The sequence below is a fragment of the Pteropus vampyrus genome, unplaced genomic scaffold, assembly GCF_000151845.1.
Source record: "Pteropus vampyrus isolate Shadow unplaced genomic scaffold, Pvam_2.0 Scaffold404, whole genome shotgun sequence".
Lineage (NCBI taxonomy): Eukaryota > Metazoa > Chordata > Mammalia > Chiroptera > Pteropodidae > Pteropus > Pteropus vampyrus.
In genome coordinates, this window is record NW_011889185.1 from 1,351,649 (window position 1) to 1,362,326 (window position 10,678).

Genomic DNA, 10,678 nt, shown 5'->3' on the forward strand with positions numbered 1-10,678 from the left:
TTAATTAAATCTTTGTCTTTTATTTCCCAAAATGGAATGTTTAGGGTTCCAATTAAAAGAATATTTGTTGTTATTTCTTCTTGCCTTTTTGTCCATATTCTTTTCTGGACTTTGTTGCAGTGGTTTTTATAACGCATACATCCATGAGTTTTTTTATTTTCATGGTTTAATGTACATTTGGCCATTATGTAATGACCTTATTTATTTCTTGTACTGCCTTTTGCTGTGACATCTGCTTTATCTGCTTCTAAAATAGTAATCCTGGCTTTTCTTCTGTTCACATAGGAAAATCCTCTAACACCGCTATTCTGTTGATTTTTTTGGTTTGTGTGTCTTATAGGCAACAAATCAGTAGATTTTGTTCTTTTCACAGTTAATGAGCTGCTTTTTTTTTTTTATAGGAGAGTTCAGCCTGTTTACATTAAGTACTTTAATTGATGAAATGTTACCCTATCTTATTTCCTTTTAAATTAATTTTAATTTTAATTTTTTCTCTTTCTTTCAATTTATGGGCTTAATGCAGGGCACTTTAAACTTTTTGTTTCTCTTTGAATATCAGAAGATAACTTTACCTCATCAGTTTTTCTAACATTTTCAATGTATTAGGCTTTTTCACAACTGTCTAGTTCTAGTATTTACTTCTATTATTAACCTGGGATACATTGAATTCTTATGTAGGACTATTAAGTCTAGTTTTTTTTTGTTGTTCGTTTAGTTACTTATTTTAAAGAAAGCATAAACAATGTATATTAGTATGGAATGTCAACTAATCTCTTTTATTCTGTGATATGAGCCTTCTTGTACAAGTTATTTTATGATTCTTATTAATGAATGCTAAGAACAAACCCAGTTTGACTAAAAAGTGAAATAGAGTGGCTGGTAGAATGTGTTTCATTACTTCATAGTCATGCATTATCTTTGAGAACAAATGAGCACCATATAAATAGTAATTGAGTGTGTGTGTATAAACTCAATTTTTAAGTTGTAATAGCAGCCAACTAGAGTACTTAACATTTGATTGTAACTTTTTAAAAATTGGGCGATGTACAAAATTTTAATCAAATAATAAAATACTTCAATCCCTTATTGCTTATCAATTTAAAAAATCTTAATAAAAATTCTGTATAAAACTTGACAAACAACATGCTTGTGTGTGTATACACACATGCAAAAGTGTAGGTATATATACACACACTGTTAGCTTTGACTAAATTTCTCAACTGAAATGAAGCCGAACTTCTCATTTAAATATATATGTAGAATATCCCACTGAATCACCAACTGAAAGTTTCTAATAAAAGTTTCATCTTAGCTAATCAGAAATACTTTTGAGGCCAAAGAGCTATAACTTGGCTTAATATAATTTAGGCTTACAAATTATTCAGCCAAACAAGATTTGAAATTATCAATTGCCTGCAAAATAAATTTTTCTCTTGATATTTCCTTTTAATGGCAAAAAAAGGAATACCTTTACATTTAGCTTTTACTTTGTAAACAGTTAAAATTAGTAAAGAAAGCTCACTAGTCTTTAGGAATACAAGATATTATATAAATACCATGTTCTTATCGTTGAATTCTTCAGCAAGAATTTGTTTAAAAAACATTTCCTTTGGATCGCTTCATTAGCACTTCAAGTCTCCGTTCTGCAACTCTGATAACTGGCTTAGATTTCTTAGGTTTATGTCAATCACATATTTCAGATTTGTTACTGTGTGTTACCTGTGTACGATAACAAAAATCGGAGAAGCTGCATCAAATTACAAAAGCAACATAAGGAAAAATTCAAGAATACATAATATAAAAAAGATAAAGTACATTAGGGATTTCCTTTCACCATTACATTGATAAAATGTAATCTTTTTAATACTTTTAAAAATAATGTTCTAACTTTCATTTTTGAATTTATCAAGAGGATGAAAATTTTAAATGGCCCGCCTTTATTTTTAAATTAAAAACTAAACCAATAGACTGAATTAATTTTATTAATACACACATCGAGTTATTGAAATGGTGACTTCATGTAGTTTTCTCCTTAAAGATGGCACGTGCAAGGAGAAAGATGCAGACATGGCTACAGCCTTCAGATGTTTACTTGAAAAGATTCTTTAACAGCAGTTTGATATTGGGCTTCTTCGTCTAGCTGAAAGTTCACATATTCTCCATAATCAAACTGATGTCTTTGCAGCGAGACTCATCTAACACAGGGAGGACTCATTTAACCTACCCTGACCTCCAAGGACAGAGCCTGTAGACTGAAATTTCGAGATGAAAGTCGAGTGACCCTAAAACTGTCCTATTCACTCAAACTGATGTCTTTGATTTAGATGACTAATGAAATTTCTAGTAATCTAGCTAGGATCTCTCCAGAAAAGAGACACACAAAAAGAACAGGTCATGGGAACCTTCTGAAATAGATAATTACTATTACAGTGATCCAGTAAACGCTATCTGGTAAAATTTGATTCTTGACACAAGAGACACTTGAAGGTGGGACACTCAGAAGAAATTGTAGTCTCTTGATAAGTTTCTATGTTATCAGCTGTGGATGTTTCACTCCTGTTACTGTTCCCTATTGAATCTTGAAAGATCTGAAAGTTTGGAATGATAGCAGAAACACCATATTTATCTTGATACTTCTTACAAGATTTGTAATGATGTTTTATGTGATAGAATTTGATCTGTTTTGCACAGTATCTCCAGCTACTAGAAAACTTCCTCATGATAGTTTCAAGGTCTAAGGCCCATTCAGGACATGCTCTTTCTAGTCACATTTCCAGGACAGAAGGGACAATGTATTCCACTTTCTCTCACTGAAGTCAGGAAACATTTTTTTACAGCAAACATGCTAACAGGCCGTGGTCCGCATGGGTGTTTTGAGCACCTCCTGACAGATGGGGCAGTAGAAGTTATCTTCGGTGTAGGCAGTGGCTGAGGAGAGGTCCTCAGCCATGGCAAGGGTGGGGAATCAAGGCGGTGGCAGTTGCTGAGGTGGCAGTAGTGGTGGTGGCTCAGGCCGACTTTCTGCACCTTAAAAATCCAGTTTAAAAAAATTTATTCTCTGTTCTTTGCCCTCCAACCCCCAAATCATCTATGGTTGGTAGATATTCTTATTAAAATTCAACCCGTACCCCTCTCTCATCTAATATTCCTTTAAATATTCTCTGTATCTAAGAGTTTATTTCCACTTTTGTTGTTGTTGATTGTGTTCTTTAGATTCCACACGTATGTGAAATCATGCGATATTTGTCTTTCTCTATCCAACCCATTTCATTCAGCACAATACCCTCTAGGTCCATCAAGGCAATATCTTTTTCCATCCCCTTCCTTTTAGTCTGTCTGTGTCTTTTAATCTGAAGTGAGTCTCTTGTAGGCAGCATATGTAGGGGTCTTGTTTTCTTATCCATTCAGCCACTTTATCTTTTGATTGGAGCACTTAATTCTTTTCCATTTGAGGTACTTGTTGATAAGAATGTAGTTATTACCATTCTTTATTCACATTTTTTGATATTTTGTGCCAAACTCTTCTGCCCTGCATGGTTTCTTTTGAGAAATCACCTGCCAGCCTTATGGGTGCTCCCTTGTAGGTAACTAACTGCTTTTCTCTTGCTGCTTTTAAGATGCTCTCTTTGTATTTAACCTTTGGCATTTTAATTATGTTATGTCTTGGTGTGGGCCTCTTTGAGTTCCTGTTTTTTGGGACTCTCTGAACTTCCTGGGGTTTTATATTTATTTCCTTCACTGGGTTAGGGAAGTTTTCCATCATTATTTTCTCAAATAGCTCTTCAACATCTTGTTTTTTTCCCAGTACCCCTGTGACACGGATATTTTTACAGTTCATAGTGTCCCATAGGCTCCTTAAATTATTATTATAGTCTTGGCTTCTTTTTTTTAAACACCTACAGCACCTGATATTCCTAGGCGGTCTCCCATCCAAGTACTAACCAGGCCCAACCCTGCTTAGCTTCTGAGATCAGACAAGATCAGGCACGTTCAGGGTGGCATGGCCGTAGACTAGTCTTGGCTTCTTTTTTCTTGCCATTCTGATTGAGTGTCCTTGGCTTTCCCATCCTCTACATAGGTCATTCGATCCTCTTCTTTATTCACGTAGTTTATTCCATTTAATATACTTCTCATCTCAGATAGTGTGTTCTTCATTTCAGACTGGTTTCATTTTATAATTTCCATTTCCAGTTTTATGGTTTTTTTTATCTCTTTGTTGAAGATCTCACTGAGTTCACCTACTCTTCTAAGTTCATTGAGCATCTTTATAACCAGTGTTTTGTTAGATTGCTTGACTTCATTATTTCTGGATCTCTGTTCTGTTCCCTCATATGGTTTCTGCTTCTTTGTCATCCCATTTTGGCTGTCTTTCTGTCTGTTTCTATGTACTAAGCAAAGCTCTTATGTCTCCTCGTCTTATTAGTATGGCTTTGTGTGGTAGGTGTCCAGTGGCACGGTCCTGAGAGGGGTTCAGCTTGTGCCCCTCAGCTTGTGCCCCTCAGAAGCCACCTGTTAAGATTCAGCAAGCAATCCACAGATGCTGTGCTTATAGTTGCCTCAAAAAGCCACACCAGAAACTGAGGCCAGCTTCCACCAGTCTAGGCGCTGCTCGCCAAGGGGAACCTGACTAAGTGAGGACACACCTGTATGTGGCTTAGGTGGGGCTGCGAGTTAAGGGAAGCAGAGTTTCAGGGAATCCTCTGGGCAGAGTGACCTCTGTTATCCAGTTTGATGATGTCACGGCTATGGCACCACTGCCTCCATGCACTGGGAGAGGTAGAGCTCAACAGAGGAATAAAGGATACCTCTGGCATTTTTGTACAGAGGAAGTCTTGCCTCGGCCCTCACTTCGACAACTCAGTGTCCCCTTGTAAGTCCCTGGTGCCCCTTGCACAGCCAAACCGGCGCTGGTGCTCAGAGGGAGCAGGTCCGTCACTGCAAAAGTCCGCTTGCGGACATGGTCCCTTTAAGAAGCGTCTGCAGCTATTGCTGCTATGACCTCCGTCCCACTCAGCCCCTCGGGACTGGGCAGCCTCGCGTCCTCGCCCCATCCTACCTTCTGCTGTTGCAGGGTGCTTTCTTAGATTTCTCTGTAGTTGCATGGCTTGTTCATCTAGATCCCAGGCGATTTTCCTTACTGTTTACTCCTTGTTTCTGTCACAACTTTGACTTGGTCGCCAGAGGGATAAACAGAGCCTCTATCATCTATGCCACGTTTTCCTCCCTGCATTTCTATCTTTGAATAGGCTGCTGGCAAATTTGAAAGTCATCTCTAAAAACAGTGTGTAACCTTACGTCATGAATTTTAGACATTAACCTTAGCTTCATGCTATTTTTCCTGTCCTGTTTTCCTTCCTGTCCGATTTCTTCATTTTGGTTAGAAAAAAATTGATTAGAAAAATTCTTATTGTAGATACTCAATATATTTTATTTTTGTGTTGTATGCTACTAGAATTCTTTTTTAGAATGAGATAAGTTTCAAATAAAACAAACAATATTCTTATGTATATATTCCAAGCCTGCTCAATGAATATTTCTGGAAAAATTGGCTAGGCATCTTCAAATTTGTGGCTCATCACTTGTAGACACTCACTGAGCTAGAATTATGTGGGGCCATAGCTTTGCTTGATAATCCATGTAGGTGAAATAATACTTTAAAATCTTTATGATAATCTTTAGAGCTCTATTATTTCCACAAAGATCTTATATCCAAGGAAGCCACAGAGAACTCTTTTCTGATCTGATACTCTTAAGATGACCCTTAGAGATGGTCTGGGATATCTATACAATGAAGATTTCCATGTTCAATTTAATGTTCATCTTAATGTTTGAAAAATAACACAACTGTCCTGCACTTTCACCCAACTTGGTGGCTCAAGACCATTTTTACTAGAAATCCAAGCCTCATAGTTGAGGCTTTGCCAATAGTATTGGGTCAATTGTACATTTTGCTTCCTTACTGTGGATAAAGGTATAGCAGGAGAAATATTCATTAATTTAAGAGCCGATGGTAGCACTGTTGCTTACCATGCAGCCAATCCCTATCTACATTGCTAACAGAACCCTGATTTTGTTTGGGTAGCCATGTGCCCGGCTCCAGGGGACAAGGAGGCTTGGGTTCAACTTATAATAGCAGTCTTGTTTCCCTTCTCTAGAGACTCACTTTTCCATTTTCTTTTGTATTTAAGAGTACTCATGTCACTCATCAATACCAATAAGGTTCAAAGAGAAATCTGCTGGATGGCTTCTGGAAAAAATTTTCTCTTGCTTGTAAGAAACAGAGAGAGGAGGAGAAGTTGGTGGCCTCCCTAGATGCACCCCCTGCTTTCTTCCTTTAATGTACATGAAGTCAGTATCCGCCTTCTTGCAACAAGCCTGAACATGAGAAGCCAACATGCAATGGTGGTGGAATGGAAGGTAGGAAAGCACCAGGGACTTCTGACATTACCTGCTCAATCAACCCTGAACCCACCTACCACAGACCTCTTATTAAGTAAACAATATATATCTTTATGTTTTAAGATTGCGGTTCTTAAAGTGTGTTGTGGGGATCTCTGGGAATCCCCAAGACCCTTTTAGAAGCCCCACAAGGAAAAAAACAATTTTCATGATGACAATAAGATGTTATTTGCCCTTTTCATCCTTATTCTCTCATGAGCATACAGTGGAGTTTCCTAGAGGTTACATGATGTTTTGATATCACAACAGACTGAAAGGCGAAGCAGATAGAGAATCCAGCTGTCTCTATTAAGTCAGACAAAAAAGAGATTTGCAAAGATGTGAAACAGTGTCATTCTCACTCATTTCTCTTGGAAAATAGAGAGCTATTTTTCATAAATATGTTCTATTTTGTTAACATGTAATGAGCTTATTATTTTCAAATTAATAAATACAAATTTAAAATTTTTCTCAGCTTTAATTTTTATACAGTAAATATTAATAGATATAACATAAACAAAGCCTTTTTGGGATCTTTTATAATTTTTAAGAGTGTAAAGGAGTTCTGAAACCAAAACAGTTTGAGAGCTGCTGATGTAAGTCATTACTAGATGCATTTTTCTGTTAATTGCTGCAGAAATGGCTAATTTCGGCAAAGCATTCCTGAGTGATAACAGAATTCTTGCGGCAGAACTGTCTTTATTTAGAAAAGCAAACTCATGAGCCATTGTGATTGTAGAAAGATAACAAAGCTGGGGCCACCTGGGAATGAATGAGACAAAGAGAAAGTCAGACTTCTCAGCAGAAGAAAAGAATGAGAATTTGGGGTATTTGGGGTGAGTCTGATAGGGAGAAAAACAAAGGAGACATGGCCCACAAAATAGCTGGAGGTAAAGCTGAGTTGGAGAGATGCCTAGGGGAAGGGTCCTGGTAGGGAAAGGGGGTTGGAATGAGGGAGAGAAGAATGGCTGAGAGCTGACTACTATTCTGTCTTAAATGCGCCTCTGTGCATTTCTGTGAAGTAGCACCCCATTGCTTCCCAAATCCCCAGGAAACATTTGCTACACATTCACAGCAGCCTTGATGAATGGTGTTTTGGGGAAATTGAGGAAAAGAAGCTTTATTACATGTTAAGGTTGACATGGAGTGGACAGAAAACAAGAAGTGAAATGTGACAGAATTCTGAGCAAGCAAAAAAACAGTCACTAGGTAAAACATTCCATTCTCCTGCTCCACCCCACTATCTGGTGCTTCCCCGTAGATATTGGAAAAAGACACAGGGTTTCCCACCGCAAGGGAATTTGAGGCTATTGTATTAGAATTTCAAAGAGCTACATTACTGTAGCTGGTGTCTCTATTACCAATGCACTCACTATCAGCTATTTTCCAGAGGCCTTCGCATTTAATGTCTGAGAAGTTGCCATCGTTCCTTTCTAGGTGCCAGGAGACAGGAATCTGGTAGCTCCTCACGCCCTGGTGAGGACCTAAAAGGCAAGTACAGGTCTCAGGGAGATCTTTTTACCAAACGTGCAATCTCAGCATTTTACTGCTAAAATTTATTTATTTATTGGTGCTGCCCTCTGGGTTTTGGCAACTTATCTAAATGACCACTACTTTTCATATTCATTTACTCGGCTTACAAAGAAAAATGTTTCACTCAGATATGAAGAATCTGTACTTATTTAATATGTTTTAAAAGTTTAAGGAGGAGTTATTAAGCGCTTGGAAACAGCAGCTTTCAGGATGAAAGCAGAGATCTGTGGTTATGACATCATCACTCTTAATTACTTCTTTGCAAAAATCTGCCTGAATGGAGAAGAGGTGGGTGTGTCTATGTGGGTATTTAATGTGATGATTAAAATATATTAATGATAGTTTTCACTTCTCAAGCATGGTAGATCTTAGGATCTTCTTTAAAAGTGCTTTCACAGGTTTTAATTAGCCCTTAGAACTCTGCTAGGAAAAAGTAAAACAGCCTCATTTTACAAAAGAGAAAAGTGAAACACAAGAGATGGGGCCTGTTTGGGGGAAGGATTTTAGTAGAATGAAGCTGCCTCCCCACAACTCAGAATGAGCTTAACCGTCCTCCTTTGCTTCAACCAAGAATTGACATTCACGAGTTTTAAATAAAGAGCACACATTTGTTTCATACCTTGACACAGTAGACACCTGAGACAAAACAGCACATTTTGGGGGTCCATAAGAAATTAATGCATTAATGCTTATTATAAACCACCTCTTATGGTTATCTAAACAAATCAAAAAAAAGATACGTCCAATGGGTCGTAAAACTCAGACGTTCTTATTTTCAGTTTTGTCTTTAACCATTTTGAATTGAGTTCTAAATTATGTATAGAACTGTTCTAGATTTTTTTTAAAAAAAGAAGAGACGATTGCTAATTATTTCACTTTTAATAGGTTATTTTTTTATTTTCAAATGAAGGAAATACAGGAAAGTTGATAAGAATGCACAGCAGTAAATGTAGAGAAAAATGAAAATTTTTTTTCCCATGGAATATATCTAACTGTATATCTAAAAGAGGCCGAACAAGGGGAATACTTTTTAAAAGCTACTATGAAAAAATTTCAAACTCACAAAAAAAGTAAAGAGACTCCATTTATTCATCACCCAGTTTTCAGTTATGCTCTCTCTGCTAGTTTTGTTTCAATTCACCCCGCCACTTGTTTTGTGGGAGTATTCTAAAGCAAATCCCAGACATCATATCATTTCACCATAAATATTTCTATATTTTTTCGAACTGCAGAAGAACCTTAAAAATAGAACCATAATGTCATGATCACACCCAACAGAAAACCAATTCTGTATATTATCTAATAATTAATCTATGTGTCATTTCTACTGATTGTTTTAAAATTGTCCCAAAATTGCTTTGATCAATGTTTGCTAAGTCTCGTTTACTTACCAGATTTCCCTTATTCCCCCTCCTCTCCCATTCCATTCATTTGTTGGAAAAACTGGATCATTTGCCTTGTAAAATTTTCCACAGTTCATGTATTTAACTGATTGTATCTTTGGTGACTTTTAACCTATCTCTCCACCCTTCGTATTTTCAAATTTCTTTAAATAGCAACTAGGTCTGGAGACTTGATTAGCTTCAAGTTCTTTTTCTCTTTTGGCTTTGAGTACATCAGTGGTAGTGTTGTGTACTTTCTATTATGCCTAGTTGTGCCATTTTGAGGAAATGTTAAGAATGATCAGTAGGATCCATGATATCATTGCAATCTAGTGATTTCCTCATTCTATCACATCTGCCTTTATTACCTGTGATTCTTTTATAAAGAAAACCTTTCCCTCATCAACTAATGTATTTAGTATTTAATTATCCTGAAACACAGTCCGTGAAGAAAAGGCAAGATAAATGCTTGATTCTTTCCCTTTAGTTATCACCTTTCAGAATAATGCCCTAGTTATCTCCAAAGTCTACTGATAAGAGTTTTTCTTTCTTAAGTGTCATTATAAACTCATGGATTGAACAAATATATTTATTTTATTTGATGTATTTCGATTCACTAGTCACTATTCATCTTGACACTTGTCCCAAATATCTTTAATGGCTTGTCTTCTGAAATAATATAATGTTTCAGGGTCGTGTTTTATTTTGCCTGCTCCAGACCTGGAAGCAGCCTTTTCTTCAAGGAGCGATGGTTCTTTTTACTGGGAAATGAAGAGAGACCTACTTTCGAGGCAATGCAAAGAGTGATGATTTCAAGAGATTCCAAGGAAGTGTATCTTTGGGCAGCAGGCAGCTTTTTAAGAGAAATGGCAGGAAGGGACCCTGGGCCAGCGCTTCATTTACAGATGAGCAAACAGGGTGTCAGCCACCGTAAGAACTATGTGGCGGGGTCAGGAGGGCAGGACACTGGGAGACCCTCACCAGGGTGCGACCTTTGGCAAGTCAGGCCCTCTCCCTGGCATTCCTCCCAGCCGGACACTATGAGGCTCCAGGTGCGTGACTAACGTTTCCGGCACAGACACGCCCTGGGACTTTCCCTGGCCTCAGCCTCGCCCCGCCTAGCTGGTGAGAATGGGGTGGCGGGGGCGGGAACGGGCGAAGGAGCTGCCCCGCCCAGGCTCCTGAACCTCGGCTCCCCCTGGCGGTCTAACCCCTAGGGCGGAGCTTTGCGCCCGACTGCCTCACCTTTTCGCCCCCGGGGTGGGAGTGGGCGGGTGGATGCAAGCAGAGGCTGTAGAGGTTTCGCAAGGACACGACCTTAAGCG

General features: G+C 38.0%; 1 non-coding gene and 1 pseudogene across 1 annotated transcript; both read right to left on the reverse strand.

Annotated features, from left to right (window-relative positions):
* Window positions 1–2,080: 2,080 nt before the first annotated feature.
* On the reverse strand, window positions 2,081–2,950 carry LOC105305908 (annotated as a pseudogene).
* Window positions 2,951–3,893: 943 nt separating this feature from the next.
* Window positions 3,894–4,012, reverse strand: LOC111731871. Its single transcript, XR_002777353.1, has one exon. It is a non-coding gene; the product is annotated as a 5S ribosomal RNA (ribosomal RNA).
* Between the last annotated feature and the right edge of the window lie 6,666 nt (window positions 4,013–10,678).